The sequence below is a fragment of the Natator depressus genome, chromosome 4, assembly GCF_965152275.1.
Source record: "Natator depressus isolate rNatDep1 chromosome 4, rNatDep2.hap1, whole genome shotgun sequence".
NCBI lineage: Eukaryota > Metazoa > Chordata > Testudines > Cheloniidae > Natator > Natator depressus.
This window is the reverse complement of record NC_134237.1, coordinates 121,647,057-121,663,611: the sequence shown is the minus strand read 5'-3', so window position 1 is coordinate 121,663,611 and position 16,555 is coordinate 121,647,057. Positions and strand designations below refer to the sequence as shown.

At 43.3% G+C, this 16,555-nt stretch overlaps 1 long non-coding RNA gene across 1 annotated transcript; it reads left to right on the top strand.

Annotated features, from left to right (window-relative positions):
* The first annotated feature begins 1,838 nt into the window (after positions 1-1,838).
* LOC141986828 (uncharacterized) lies at positions 1,839-10,976 on the top strand. Its single transcript, XR_012639372.1, has 3 exons — positions 1,839-2,034; positions 2,762-2,854; positions 10,402-10,976. It is a non-coding gene; the product is annotated as an uncharacterized LOC141986828 (long non-coding RNA).
* Positions 10,977-16,555: the final 5,579 nt, after the last annotated feature.

Genomic DNA, 16,555 nt, shown 5'->3' with positions numbered 1-16,555 from the left:
GTGGGGTCCCACAGAGATCAGTTCTGAGTCCGGTTCTGTTCAATATCTTCATCAATTGTTTAGATGATGGCACAGAGCATACATTTATAAAGTTTGCTGACAATACCAAGCTGGGAGGGGTTGCAAGTGCTTTGGAGGCTAGAATTAAAATTCAAAATGATCTGGATAAACAGGAGAAAGGGTCTGAATTAAATAGGATGGAATTCAAAAAGGACAAATGCAAAGTATCAGAGGGGTAGCCATGTTAGTCTGTATCCACCAAAATAACGAGGAGTCCGGTGGCACCTTAAAGACTAACAGATTTATTTGGGCATAAGATTTCGTGGGTAAAAAACCCACTTCTCCAGATGCATGGAGTGAAAATTACAGATACAGGCATAAATATATATTGGCACATGAAGAGAAGGGAGTTACCTTACAAGTGGAGAACCAATGTTGAAGGCCAATTCAGTCAGAGTTGGTGTGGTCCACTCCCAATAATTGAGGAGGAGGTGTCAATACCAAGACAGGGAAAATTGCTTTTGTAGTCAGTCAGCCAGCCAGCCACGCCCAGTCCCTATTCAAGCCCAAACTGATGGTGTTAAGATTGCAAATGAATTGTAGTTTCTCTTTGAAGTCTGTGTTTGAAGTTTTTGTTGTTGAAGGATGGCTACTTTTAAATCTGTTACTGAATGTCCAGGGAGATTGAAGTGTTCTCCTACTGGCTTTTTTATGTTACCATTCCTGATGTCTGATTTGTGTCCATTTATCCTTTTACATAGAGACTTTCTGGTTTGGCAAATGTACATGGCAGAGGGGCACTGCTGATACATGATGGCATATATCGCATTAGTAGATGTGCAGGTGAATGAGCCTCTGATGGTGTGGCTGGTGCGGTTGGGTCCAATGATGGTGTCGCTAGATATGGGGACAGAGAAGACAATATACTCCATTTAGGAAGGAACAATCAGTTGGGCACATACAAAATGGGAAATGACTGCCTAGGAAGGAGTACTGTAGAAAGGGATCTGGGGGTCATAGTGGATCACAACCTAAATATGAGTCCACAGTGTAACATTATTGCAAAAAAAAGCAAACATCATTCTGGGATGTATTAGCAGGAGTCTTGTAAGCAAGACATGAGAAGAAATTCTTCCACTCTACTCTGTGCTGATTAGGCCTCAACTGGAGTATTGTGTCCAATTCTGGGTGCCACATTTCAGGAAAGATGGGGACATACTGGAGAAAGCTCAGAGAAGAGGAACAAAAATGATTAAAGGTCTAGTAAACATGACTTATGAGTGAAGATGGAAAAAATTTGGGTTTGTTTAGTCTGGAGAAGAGAAGATTGAGGTGGGACGTAACAGTTTTCAAGAGCATAAAAGGTTGTTACAAGGAGGAGGAGAAAAACTGTTCTCCTTAACCTCTGAGGATAGGACAAGAAGCAATGGGTTTAAATTGCAGCAAGGGAGGTTTAGGTTGGACATTAGGGAAAACGTCCTAACTGTCAGAGTGGTTAAGCACTGTAACAAATTGCCCAGGGTGGCTGTGGAATCTCCATCATTGGAGATTTTAAAGAACAGGTTAGACAAACACCTGTTAGGGATGGTCTAGACAATATTTAGTCCTGCCTTCAGTGCAGGGGACTGGACTACGTGACCTCTTGAGGCTCCTTCCAGTCTTACGATTCTATGATTCCATGGTGGTGGGCGGGCTGTAGATAGGTGAGATATGCACGGGTGAATGATTTAAGGGCAAGGTCAGGAGGGATGGGTAGAGAATGGAGGTAAGAATAAACAAAAATGTTAATGGCAATCATTACCCCATAGCTCTCATTGATCTGTTTCTGTATCTTGTCCTGCTCCTTGTAGATCTTGCCTGAAGTTGACTGAGATATTGTCCCTTCTATGTCTACAGTATACTGCAACTTCTGTGGCAATAGTAATATCACAGTGTGGTCAATAGCCATTGCTCCAATGCACACTGTACATAAATATTCAGGGAAGGAACTGATAACAGTATCTCTTGCATCTTCACTGAAACAAATGTACTCCAGTGAGTAACATTTCTTACTCTGACTCTTAAATCCTTTCCTACCCCACCAGCATATGTCTTGTAACAAATTTGCAGCAATCTGAAAATTTCAGGGTTACCACCATTATGGGACAGATTTTCAAGTGCTCAATACCCATAATGGTGGGCCAGTTTTTAAGTAGAATTCAGCACTCCCAACATGCGCCTAATGAGCTGTGGTGAAAATTTGTCCCTGAATGTGGGTGATAACATCTCTGGAAAATTCTGATCTGTGTTGTATATCTTGGAAGCCTAGGAACTACTCCTCAGACAGTGAAGGAGAACTTTGATCCTCCTGCTCCAAAAATTCATGCCTCTCCCATTCAAACTATTAATTTGACATATAATGGCCAGCTTTAATTCCATCCAGTAGAGGGCAGTGGTTCCCATGCAATGAGCCAGTTGGTAACAATACATTGTTAGACATGAACATAAATTAAAATGGAATATTGTCCCATGTTCATGTCCCATAGTGGTGTTTGCTGCTGTGCCTTGTTTTTAGCCAGTTTTACTTTCGCCTTTTAACAGACCCACCACTTCTCAAACAGCATCCCAATACTAAACAGAGTTTTTTAAATCACCTACTGCCTTATTAATCTTCTTGCCAAACTCTGTTTCACCTAAAGTAACAAACATTCCCTTTTTAATATGTATAATTTGTCTCCAAATGTGCTGACATCTTAGAATTAATTCATCAATATTTCTCTAGCCCTTCCAAACTGGTTACCACCTAATTTCCTGGCGTGAAGAGTTCGCAGCATAACCACCACAAGAACAACACAGAGAGAGATTGCTCCATGAGGTAAAATTAATTAATGTGGTCAGATAGGATTAGGCTTCACAGAAATCAATTTTTTGGTTCTAATTTTGGCAGATATCAATGTTTGTTGTTAAGCATTTTTTTAGATTCTTATTTGTTTTAAATTTTCTTGGTTGTGTGTTTTTGTTTCTTGGTCGTTTTTTCTGTTTTTATCTATTTAAATTTCTGGTTGCAGGAAATTTTTGGGGAGGGGAGAGGGGTTCAGACAATAATTAATGACAGCAGACATTGAGATTCAAAAAGTTAAAGATTTATAAACGATAAACACAAACTGTCAACGTCACATGTCAAAATATACAAAGTAAATATCCTTAACCATCTCCTCTAATGCAGGCATTGCACCACATTTTATATAAATTAAGGTGGAATACTAATATGTTCTCAAGCAGCATTTTTTTCTTTGCCTATGTGTAAATTTTGATTACTAGTGATGGAAATATTTTTGTTGTTGTTTGTGTGTACGGTGAAATTTACTGATTAAAAATCTAATCCTTCCAAGCCTAAATATGAGAGCCATTGTGTGTGAGACATACCCTTTCACCAGTATGTATGTATGTATAACTCAGCTTGACACTGAGGTAAGTTACGGTTGTACCAGAAGGAGAAGAGTTTTAGTAGTAACAATGGAAAAGCACTTTGATCTTACAGACCTACAGGGAGTCTACCGATTTGTCTCCCTTTCCTTCCGCTACCCCAGAACTCTCAAGGGCATTCTCCCTAACAACACCTGTATTTTTAACTGCATGCCAACTAATTGCTTACACTTGTGTTTAATTGTTCTACAATAAAAACACAAGTGAAGTACACAGTAGAGTTCAACAGGAGAAAATAATTTGCCATCCCAGGAGAGCAGTGCAGTGACACAGCCTATAATGTGGAGCCTATATGCCCAGCAGCAGCAGCAACAACAAACTAAAATATCAGTCTGTTGAGAGAACTGGATGGATGAAGGGATTGATTGGGAAGTCACTGGTTCAAATCCAGCCTGGGCTGGCCGTGGCCAAAAGTCGTTACAGTCTGACAGCTGTTTGGAGTCTAAATCTGGTTCCTAGTGGCATGGTGTCCACATCACAAAACTCACTATAAAAACTGGTAGCCTCAGCAGAAGCACCACTAACTGAATGGGTGTAGAGACATAACTTCCCTTTCACTTTTAGAAAGTCTCTATGCAGCAGCTGGGAGGGTGGTTCCCAGTGCAGGTAGACGGATGTTTGCTAGCTTTGCCCAAGCAGTGTGGCTGCAGTGGCTCAGGCTAGCTGCCCAAATACATGCTAGGAGGGTGAAGCAGGTTTGTACTCGGGTGACTAGCCTGAGCTGCCACTATGGCCACATTGCTATTTTCAGGGAGCTAGCTCAAGCAGAGATAGCATGTGTCTGTCTACCCAGCTTGGAAACATGCTCCCGCCTGCAGTGTAGACATGCCCTAAGCTGGTATCTTCAGGCAAGGACTGTAGCCTTGTGGTGTGCCCTCTGGCTGGCTGTGCTGTACCTTTCCTGTGGACAAACACTGGACTTCAATTGCTTTCATCATTATCCACCTGATACTTTTCATGAGCTCTGAATTACCTTAAAAAAATTATAAACAAATACAAATGAATATGTAGTATGAGTTCAGTCTGCGAGGGGCATATTAAAAGATTTCAAGAGTAGATATAAGCATCCAAAGAGATTTATTGCAAAACAGTTTGTTTTGAGCTCTCTGCAATACTTGAACTAATGAATAAGAAAAAATAATGTAGTCTGGTGATTATTCCATAAGCAACATGTTGCAGAAATAACACTGGTACCATTATTGAGATACTTATGATGTGCTCTGGACTGAATAGTACTCTTGGGAGCCATCTATGTCAAATCAATAAACACAACATCTTCATATAGCCAGATAACTAAAACACTCACTCATTACTACAGCTGCTGGAAATATATACTGTGTAAATTCCATGCTTTAATGTACATTTAGATTCTTCAAATGGGTTTCATTGTTTTCCACAGAGAGTACATTTTCATTAAATATTACTTTTATTTCTAACCTCTCTGGCTGCAGATACCTTGCTGAATGTGACCTAAGGTAGTGCTGTCTTGCTGAGTCTGCAGACAGAAAGCTCACAACCATGTTGTTAACATTTGTCCATAGTGCCATAATATCTTGTGTGTTCTGCAAATCCAACGTGGTGAAATTTGCCCTGGAATCCACTCCTTGCTGCAGAACTGTGCTTCAGAATCTTACGTGGAAAAACACCAAATCTCTGTGGCCCTTTTGGTAGCAAAGACAACTCTACAAATAAGAGCTGAGTGTAAATGTTTGCAGTGCTGTCTTCTAATCCTGAAGCTACGTTCTAAAATAGTGGTGCTCAGACATGTGAGCTACCCCATTCAGCTAACGGCAACAATGTAAATGTCGTCTCAACAATTGTACTTTAATAGTCAAAATAAATAGCAGGAGCTATAACATGGCAAAGAGCTGTGGAAGCTGAGCTGAAAAATCTGGGGCACAGCTGGGGACCCATCGAAAGACTTGCCAGAAACAGACAGGAGTGGAGGAACTTTGTCACTGCCCTAAACGCCAGAGGTGTAATGGGAACATGACGAAGACGACTGCGAAAAATGTAATATTCATTTTCATATTCAGATAACTAAACCCTACCATTTTTAATTATATAAATTAGCCACAGAAGGTTGTCTACTAAATCAGAGTGCCACAGAATCCCTGGAATCTTTCAGTCAAATTTGCACTCAGCTTGCCATGAATCATAAAAGGCCTTGGAGTACATCTATTGAAATGAATGAAAAGCCTCTCAGGATGTGATCTCTGAAGCCTAATGACAACAACTCAAATATCCCTATTAACTCACCGCTTTTTATGTTTCAAGGCTTAAACCAAATTCTAACTATATGGGCCAGGAGGAAACTTCTCTGGTAGCAGGTTATCTCCTAACTGCCTAGTGAAGATGTAACTCTTGCATCTTCCTCAGAAGCATCTGGTATTGGGCTCTATCAGAGAAGGACTACTGGACTAGAAGCACCACTGGTTTGATCTCATCTGACAATTCCCAAGGTCCTATTATTTTAGTAGTAACACCCACCTAATGTGCTTTACTCAGTGGAGTTAGTCATTCTAAATTAAATTCCACAGGGATGGATCTTAACATTTTAAAGAGAGAAGAACATTTTAAGTATGTGTAATAGAGGACTCTAAAAGGGAAAGGTAGAGAGATGCTCATGCTAGAATGATTGGAAGATCTCGGGGGGAAGAAAAGCCTTGGAGAAATAGGGGAGGAATTTTTTTGAGAGATGACATTTAGTGAAAAGTATCTTTTTTTTTTTCTTTTAAAATCCAAACTGACAATTTATGGAACAACATATTAGTATTGAAGATCCAATCCAAAGCCCATGGAAGTCAATGGAAAGACTCCCTGAGACTCCAAGGGGCTTGGAATCAGGCTGTAAATAAACCTGCTTTAAAAATCTGCAGAATCTGAGAGGAAAAAATCCCACAAACCGTTAAAAGTTGAGTAACATTTCTTACAGATTTCTAGTGGCCCTAATTGCACCCTAAAGCCCCAGTCCTAGGCCAATGTGAGGTCCCATTGGGGCCTATGTGTGTTATATAGTCAAGCTAATTCAGAAAATAAAATATTGAGTGTGATTTGTGGAGTGAAATACCTTTAAGCCCCCATTCTCTACATGTAACCAAAATGCACCTAAGCATGACAAACACTTGTAAATTATAAACAACAATTTAATCATTGAATGCTCATGTAACGCTTTCCTCCTAGGTATTCGTTACAGCACTTACCCCCAGCAGCCATACCTTTACCTGCATTCATTATGTCATGAAATAAATGCACTAATTTATCTTTTCCTTACCAGTCTTTTAATCTCTTTTTCTAAAACAAATTGATCTTGCTCACTCCCTTTGCCATCTCCTTTGTAACAGAACCAGGTGACGGGCCAAGGGCATCTCACATCTATAGCTGCTTCTAGCCACAACAGAATGTTTAAACTACAAATATCACTGTACAGAAATGGCAGAGCTGCTTTATTAAGTTATTTATATATAGCACCCCAGGGTGTGCTACATGCTTTGCAGACAAATGAAAAAGATCCAATCCCACCCCCACACAGATCAGTCTAACACCCAGATCCTGCAAACAGCTCTATGCAGGCAGACCATCAGGGTTCTGTGCAGCAGGGTTTCCCTTCACACACAGCTAGCTGCAGGAGCAGGGCCTAATTTTAGTCATGACTCAACTGACAGCAATAAACCAATGGGAAAGGAGGAAGGATTAAGGAAAGAGATTCAAAAAATTACTAAGGTAATGGGGCTTCTTAGGTTTGTTAAATGCTTGTCTTGATAGTTCCATGAGGTCTGCAGTAAACATATACATATGGGTGTGGACAGTGTCTGTGTGTGTTCAATCTTGATTGTATAGTTGCAGGCCTGTCAGTTTAAGGCAGATTGGTAGGAATGCGAGAAGCTTTATTTGTACACACAATATCACAGCATCTGGGGTAATTTCTCAGCATGCTGCTTGGATGAGCTGGTTCAAAGTTCCTGTTAACAACAATGAATGGTGCCTGTGTAATACCCTGTGTACAATACATAATCCTTTAGTGAGCCTTTTTTATTAAGAGGAAGAGGCTCAGTAATGATCTTATGCAACATGTAAAGTGTCCTTCGCTGTTGTAATGCCACTCACACTTGTAGGCAGGCAGAATTTCATCAAGGTAAAGTAAATTATGTCATAGACTGAATGGTGAAAATGCAAATGGGATTGTTTCTTTGCCTGAAAATCTAAAACTATTAGGGTATGTTTCTATTGCAATGAAACACCTGTTGGGCTTGTGGGGCTCGGGCTACAGGGATGCTGAATTGTAGTGTAGACATTCAGGCTTGGACTGGAGCCTGGACTCTGGGATCATGTGAGGGAGACTGATGCCTGAGAACGGGCTCCAGCCTGAGCCCAAATGTCTACACTGCAGTTAAACAGCCCTGGTGCCAGAGTCCTGTGAGCCTGAGTCAGCTGACATGGGCCAGCTGCAGGTGTTTAATTGCAATGGTAGACATAGTCTTAATGAACAAGTCAGCAATGCATACACTCAGCTTTTTATGCAATAGGTTTACTTGTCAATTGCTAAAGCAGGGAGAAAGCATTAGTCTCTGGAGACTTACAGAATGGTGGAATAAAATTAGGATGATCTTCTTTCCATCTTTTCATTTTAATTACATGTTTCTCCAAGCAGGCCCCATCTTACTGTCCATCCCCCTTCTCATGTGCAACACCCTATCTGCCTGTTTCAGTAACTCTACAGCTTTATGGCCCTCCATGGGTCATTTAAGATGGCAGCCAAGGAGGGAAAATGGGGATGGGAAAGAAATGTATGGTGTAGGTTGTAGTTGTACTTGTTATGTACATCTTGCTACAAAACCAAGGGATCATGGTTATTTTATCTGGTCCCTAGGATGTTCTACAGGAGCTGTCCTACTACTTTGACAAGCGTGTAAAATTGAAGGTACAACTGAGGGGACAAGTTGCTGTACTGAAAGCAGTTGGGAAGTGCTGACGCATGTATCAGCAGGACAGCGGGGTGTGCTTCTTACTATGACAGTCCTAGAAGTCTGAGGTGTGCAGCATTTCTGGGTGAAACTTCAAGGTGTTGCTAATACTGTATCTCTTTTTTTAGGCTGTTTTGACCTCACTCATGCTGGTGTTAGACCATATAATTCCATTGACTTCAAAGGTGTTGTTTTTTATCTCCCTCAGGGCTATGTGATGGTTGACTTCAGCTGAAGCAGTTTTGCTGGCATACCTATCTAGCTTCATTTCTGTAGTATCTGAGTAACTCATAATCTGTAATATATTTATTCTGACAACACCCTTGTGAGTTAGGGAATTGGCATTATCACGATTACAGGGGAAACTGAGGCACACAGAGGCAAAGGGCAATGGTTACACTTGCGAGTTAACACATTAAAGCAGCCCAGTGTGCTCTAACTCTCAACGCATCCACACTGGCAAGGCATGTAGAGTGCACTGACTCCGTGGCTAGAGCGCTCCTGGTACTCCACCTCTTGAGTGGAATTACATTTGATGCGCACCCGCTGGAGTGCCGCGACGCCAGTGTGGATGCCCTGGTCTGTTAGTGCACTCTGGCCTCCAGAAGTATCCCACAACGCCTGTTCTAGACACTCTGGTCATCACTTTGAACTCTACTGCCCTGCCCTCAGGTGACCAACCGTCAGACCCGCCCTTTAAATTCTTTGGGAATTTTGAAAATCCCCTTCCTGTTTGCTCAGCCAGGCGTGGAGTGCTCTCAGCAAATCCTTCCAGGTGACCCTGCCTCCATGCGCCAGGCGATCCCCAGTATGGAGCAATGGCAAGGTGCTGGACCTCATCAGTGTTTGTGGGGAGGAAGCTGTCCAGTCCCAGCTGCATTCCAGCCATAGGAATTACGATACCTTCAGGCAGATATCAAGGGCCATGCTGGAAAGGGGCCATGACCAGGATGCTCTGCAGTGCAGGGTTAAAGTGAAGGAGCTGCAGAATGCCTACCGCAAAGCCTGCAAGGCAAACAGCTGCTCCGGTGCTGGCCCCGCGACCTGCTGTTTCTACAAAGAGCTGGACGCGATACTTGGGGGCGACCCCACCTCCACGCTGAGTACCACCATGGACACCACAGAGGCCAGTGCAACAAGGCAGGAGGAGGAGGATGAGGAGGAGCAAAGCGGGAGCCAGGGTGCTGAGGAGGAGGAAGATGCTCCTGGCTGCAGGGATGCCAGGGTTGTTCTCAAGCCAGGAGGAAAGTAGCCAGTCGCGCTGGCCAGTGCTTGGGGAAGGACAAACACCAGAGGAGGTTCCCAATAAGCGACTTTTATTTTGGGAAGGAAGTTATTCAGTGCAGGCTCTTGGGGTGAGGAGGGTTAGGGCTGCATGCATGCCTAGATGCGGAATAGGGCATTGATGTGCTCTCTCTCATTGCAGTAATCAGTCTCAGTGATCTCTTTTAAAGGTCTCAGCCAGAACCTGGGCAATGCACTTGCGCAGGTTTTTCGGGAGAGCCACTGTGGTCCTTGTCCCAGTCAGACTAACATGTCCACGCCACTGTGCCGTGAGGGGCGGGGGGACCATTGCTGCACACAGGCAAGCTGTACATGGGCCAGAGCGGAAGCCACATTGCAGTAGAAGACCCTCCCTTGCTTCCCAGGTCACCCTCAGCAGTGAGATATCTTCCAGGACAAACTCCGGTGGAATATGTGGGACAGTGTTCAGTATAGGGGCCCCCTGCAGCTGTTGGCTCTCCCCAAGGCACAGAAACCCAGAGGACAGTACAGCCATGAAAGAATCAGTCACGCTTGACCCTGTGCTTACTCACCATTTTGGGGCTCCCATGGTATATGTGTGCTCGCTTTGGGATGGGCAAATTATGCTATTGTGTAGACTCTGCTTGCCCTTAAGTACAGGGGAATCATTGCTCTGTCTTGTGTGAACAACGCTGCCTCTGTTAAGTGCTGCATTTTGCCTTTACAGATGCAACCTTGAGATTTCAGCCATCCATGTTATCACCAGTTGAGAGGCTGTAAAGAATCAGGAGGCCACGAAGAAGCAAAGAGGACATGCTGCATGAAGTCATGAGGCACTCCCTTAATGAAAATCAAAAAGTGCAGGAATGGCGGGAGATTGAAAGGAAGGTCTGCCAGCAGAATGTGGATCGCCAGCATCAAAGCACAGAGCGGCTGATAAGCATCATGGAGCGCCAAGCGGGCTCGATCCAGGTGCTCGTAGCCATGCAGGTGGAGCACTATCATGCCCGCACCTCCCACCCCCCGCAGCCCTTGTCCCAAAACTCTTTCCCTTGTGCTCCCAACTCACTTTCCCCAACATCTGGGTTCTTATTGCCACCAGCTGTCTCCAACACCTGTAGCTTCACCACCCAGCCCTGAAAACTACAACCCTGACCCACTGCACTCAACCCCCATCACCATGCAGTACAGCCATCTTGAAGTGCAGCACTCATTGCACAGCACTCCAAACTGGAAGGCTGAGTATGATGATAGGACATACGCAAACCTGTGATTGTACCATACCATTCCCCACCCCACTCCCTTGCCCTTTGTGTTTCCAAAGCAGTTATGTTTCTTTTCAATAAATGCGTTTTCTTTTCATTAAATGGATTTTTTTTGCTTTGAAAATGTTCTTTATTATTGCATAATGTAAAAGATACCTTGGCCTAGGAAAGCAACAGGCACTGCAAGTCAGTGTATCATACGTAGCAAACACAGATTCCTACTAACATTGGAACCACTACACTTCACTCCCGTGCAGGGCACCAGACATTACTGGTGGCTTTCAGCCTCAAATTGCTCCCTCAAGGCATCCCTAATCCTTGCAGCCCCGTGCTGAGCCCCTGTAATAACCCTGCTCTCTGGCTGTTCAAATTTAGCCTCCTGGTGTTGAACCTCCGAGTTCCGTGCCTGAGTGAATCTTTCACCCTTCCCTTCCCTTCACAAATGTTATGGAGGGTACAGCACGTGGATATAACCGTGGGGATGCTGTTATTGGCCAGGTCCAGCTTTCCATACAGAGAATGCCAGCGGCCCTTTAAATGGCCCAAAGCACACTCCACAGTCATTCTGCACTGGCTCAGCCTGTTGTTGAACCGCTCCTTGCTGCTGTCAAGGCTCCCTGTATAGGGTTTCATGAGCCGCCACATTAAAGGGTAAGCGGGATCTCCAAGGATCACAATGGGCATTTCGACTTCCCCTACGGCGATCTTCTGGTTTGGGGAAAAAAGTCCCGGCTTGCAGCTTCCTGAACAGGCCAGTGTTCTGAAAGATGCATGCGTCATGCATCTTTCCGGGCAAGCCTGCGTTAATGTCAATGAAACGCCCACGGTGATCCACAAGCTCCTGGAGAACCATAGAGAAATACCCCTTCCGATTAACGTACTCAGAGGCGAGGTGGGCTGGTGCCAGAATTGGAATATGTGTTCCATCTATCACCCCTCCGCAGTTAAGGAAACCCATTTGTGCAAAGCCAGCCACAATGTCATGCACGTTACCCGGAGTCACGGTTCTTCTGAGCAGGATGCGATTAATGGCCCTGCAAACTTGCATCAACACAATTCCAGTGGTCAACTTCCCCCCTCCAAACTGGTTAGTGACTGATCGGTAGCTGTCTGGAGTTGCCAGCTTCCAGATTGCAATAGCCACCCGCTTCTCCACCATCAGGGCAGCTCTTAATCTTGTGTCCTTGCACCTCAGGGTGGGGGCGAGCTGCTCACACAGTCCCATGAAAGTGGCTTTTCTCATCCGAAAGTTCTGCAGCCACTTCTCGTCATCCCAGAATTTCATAACAATGCGATCCCACCACTCAGTACTTGTTTCCCACGCCCAAAAGTGCCGTTCCACAGTGGTGAGCAGGTCCATGAATGCCACAAGCAATCTCGTGTCGTATGCGTTACTCGCGTCGATATCGTTGGAGTTCTCACTGTCACTTTGGATCTTAAGGAGTAACTCGACTGCCAAATGTGATGTGCTGGTGAGACTTGTCAGCATATTCCTCAGCAGTTTGAGCTCCATTCCCGCAGACCCAAAGGGAAGACAGCGCGCGCAATACAAAAAATGTTGAAAGATGGTGCCAATTGTGGATGCAAGCAGAGGGATTGCTGGCATGCAAACCGATGTATCACAGGGCATTGGAACAGGACCCAGAATGTCCCGTTACCCCTGCACCCTCCCCACAAGCCACAGCGCCAGAATGGGAAGAGGTGCTCTGTGGAATAGCTGCCCACAATGCACCGCTCCCAATGCCACTGCAAGTGCTGCAAATGTGGACATGCCAGTGCGCTTGCAGCTGTCAGTGTGGACAGACTGCAGTACTTTTCCTACTGCGCTCTATGAAGGCTGGTTTAACTCAAAGTGCTCTACATTCTCAAGTGGAGCCATGCCCTGAGCAAGTGACTTGCCCAAAATCACACAGGAAGACTGTGGTAAAGCAGGGACTTCAAACCAAACCAGGTCTAACAAATCCTTGACTAGCATGCTAACAACTGAAGCATCCTTTCTCTCTATTCTAGGTTTCCTCTGTTAGGGAATGGAATTCTCAGTGGAGGAACAGAATGAGTTTCCTGCATGAGATCAGCCACCAGGCTTAATAGCTTTCCTAGCACAGTGTGCATTAACTGAGGTCCATCTGGCATCCACTTCCCGATTTCTGAGTTGTACACTATGGTTTTTATCAGTGGTACACCCAACTGCCCAAGCGATAATGTAGATTATTAAAAATGCCTCTCTTTTCTAAATGTGATTGCTTGGTTTGTGCACTTGGAGCCATTGATTCCCACTTTGAAAAGAAAAGTGGCATTTTCATGTAAATGTTCAGTGTACTGTATTTCGCATAGTAGCAAGTTACATTATTGAAGCGCATTTTATGGTATACATTGCAAACAGTATGTACACCTGCAGTGATTTAATGACATGCCATTTATTTAAAATGAGGTGGGAACAATTCGTTGCCATAGAATAAATGAATGTTGAAGATAACACATTTTCTTTTCTGGTAAATCTGCACTGCAGACTTAAGTTTTGAAGGAGAACACAAAAATCACTTCAATACATATATCATAAATATAAAGGGAAGGGTAAACACCTTTAAAATCCCTCCTGGCCAGAGGAAAAACCCTTTCACCTGTAAAGGGTTAAGAAGCTAGGATAACCTCGCTGGCACCTGACCAAAATGACCAATGAGGAGACAAGATACTTTCAAAAGCTGGGGAGAGAGAGAAACAAAGCCTCTCTCTCTCTCTGTGTGATGCCTTTGCTGGGGACAGAACAGGAATGGAGTCTTAGAGCTTAGTAAGTAATCTAGCTAGAGATGTGTTAGATTCTGTTTGTTTAAATGGCTGAGAAAATAAGCTGTGCTGAATGGAATGGATATTCCTGTTTTTGTGTCTTTTTGTAACTTAAGGTTTTGCCTAGAGCGATTCTTTATGTTTTGAATCTAATTACCCTGTAAGGTATTGACCATCCTGATTTTACAGAGGTGATTCTTTTTACTTTTTCTTCTATTAAAATTCTTCTTTTAAGAAACTGAATGCTTTTGCATTGTTCTTAAAATCCCAGGGTTTGGGTCTGTGTTCACCTATGCAAATTGGTGAGGATTTTTATCAAACCTTCCCAGGAAAGGGGGTGTAAGATTTGGGAGGATTTGGGGGGGAAAGCCGTTTCCAAACGGATTCTTTCCTAATAATATAATACCAGTTAGACATTTGGTGGTGGCAGCGAAAGTCCAAGGGCAAAAGGTAAAATAGTTTGTACCTTGGGGAAGTTTTAACCTAAGCTGGTAAAAATAAGTTTAGGAGGTTTTCATGCAGGTCCCCACATCTGTACCCTAGAGTTCAGAGTGGGGAAGGAACCTTGACAAGATACAAAGGTAACATGGTTATAATTCAGTGTGAAGAACTGTAATGTGATACAGTATTATTCTTAGAGAGAGAAATGAAAAGTGTCCATTAACTTACTGGGCCAAATCCATCCAGCTTTTGGTTCTGTTGACTTCAGCAGGGCTGCATTTGCCACAACAGTGTCATTGCTGCTTTTTTTTTTTTTTTTTTTTTTTTTTTTTTTGCAGGGTCGGGGAGGTGGTGATGTTTATTTCAGAGAATTATTAGAGCAGCTTTTTAAAATCAAGTAAATGATCTTCCCTTTTTTTCAATTAACCTTGACAAACTGCTGGGCTTCAAGTCGTGCTGTGAAATCTCTTCATTGAAGTAGGAAACACAATTTGGGATTATTTCTTAAATTTCCACAGTGCCTGACTGCAGTTCAAAGGCGCTCAGATACCATGATGGTAAGTACAGTGTGAAGTCTAAGATATGAGAACGGAGAAAGTCAGGAGTCCTTGTCCTAAGGAGCTTACAATCTGACGGCCAGATCCTTCAAACGCTTAAATAGGTGAGCAGTTACTCGATGGGTAGACCCACTGAAATCAATGGAGCTATTTACATGAGTAGAGTGACTCGTAAGTATGTACAGGATCATGTCCTAGGTGCTCAAATATTGTATTTGTTAATATACTGTACAAATTTTGCCACGTGTTGCATTTCTGTCTCTCTCACACACCCACCATCCTTTCCAATCAAAGAGCTACTCAGCTGGATGGGTATGTTGGCTCTATGATATTCTGATTTTTAAAAACAAACTACACCCCACAACGGTGCCCTGATTTCTCTGTGGGGTTTTGCCAATGGTATATTTGATGGTGGGTGCTAAATATGACCAGAGGGATTAAGCTCCTTTTTGTCTATACAAGCAAACAGTGCAGTGCACATGGTGTTTTGCTACTTTAAAAAAAAAAAAAAAAAAAAAAAGCAGCCCTCTACACAGGAACTGCCTGGATTAATTAGCCTGCCTCTGCCAATGCTCTTGATACTGCTGTTGCAAATGAAGACTCAGACACTGAAGCTGCTCAGGAAATGTCTCTGCCTGCTTCATTAATGCACAAACTGCCTTCTTGCCATTCTATAACTGCCTCTTAAAAGCACACAGTGTGCAAGCATGTCGGTGTTTGTTCAGCCTGCACCTGAGGTGCTGAGCAACCTCAACTCATGTGTAAGCCAAGGAGGTTGATGCTCAGCACCATGCAGGATCAAGCCTCTTACTTGTAAATAATGCTACATTCTCCTCCTTCATAAGACAAATCACACATAAAAAGAGAGTCTCACATTCTTGGATTTGTGCCAGTCTCTGCCAAATGTGACCTGGCCTAAGGGGGATTCCCTTGAATGCTTTCTACCATGGGAATGAGAGAAGCCCTAAGCTATGCTCCCCTGTATCAATACACTGAAACTCAGAGTTGGCTATAATGTAACTTTTAACTGACTATAAATGTGACAAAAAAATCCCACTTCACAACTGACATTAAGCAAGCAGGACTCTGAGCAGCTTTTAAAGTATTTTGGGCATGATCAGGAGAGTGCTTAAGTCCTACCACCCCTATTATGAAATTTGGGATGCACAATATCTTCCAGGAGTGTATCATTACAAACTAAACCACGCCAAAGTTCTCTGAGGATTATCCAAATAAAATTAAAATATGCTCTGGATTTTAGGAGACATTATAAAAATGGTTCTACACTCTAGTCCATTCAATATCAATAATCTCATCAAATAAGCTAAATATTTAACTAGATGCAAAAAGACTTATCTAGTGGGGAGTTTCCATCTGGGTCTGAAATTCACAGCTGTCTCATTGCTCTGGCTTGGGCCTGGACCAAAACCCAGCTCCAAACAACCTAAAATGTTGGGAAAGTTCACATCATAGTCCAGCCTTGGCCCATCTCTACAAAGCAAAGTCAATATCATTGGTTTATAGGAATAAGCTTCTCTCACTCCAACTGGCAGTTTCTTTGTAATGCAGTATGAGGTCCTAATTCAAGATGTGTCCAAGAACTTCACTCCACTTGTTGGGACCTGCATCTTGCCTGGTTATATTTATCAACAATTTAGAAGGTGAATTGAAAGGGGCTACTTCCCAACCTCTTCTGGGCAGGGGGAAGATAAAGAGGGGGAAAAGCAGATTCCAGAAAAATCAGAGAAGAGGAAGAATATTAAAATACCCAGGGTTAAATCCTGGCTCTGTTAATGTCCAGAACAAAATTCTCATTGACTTTAATGGAGCCAGG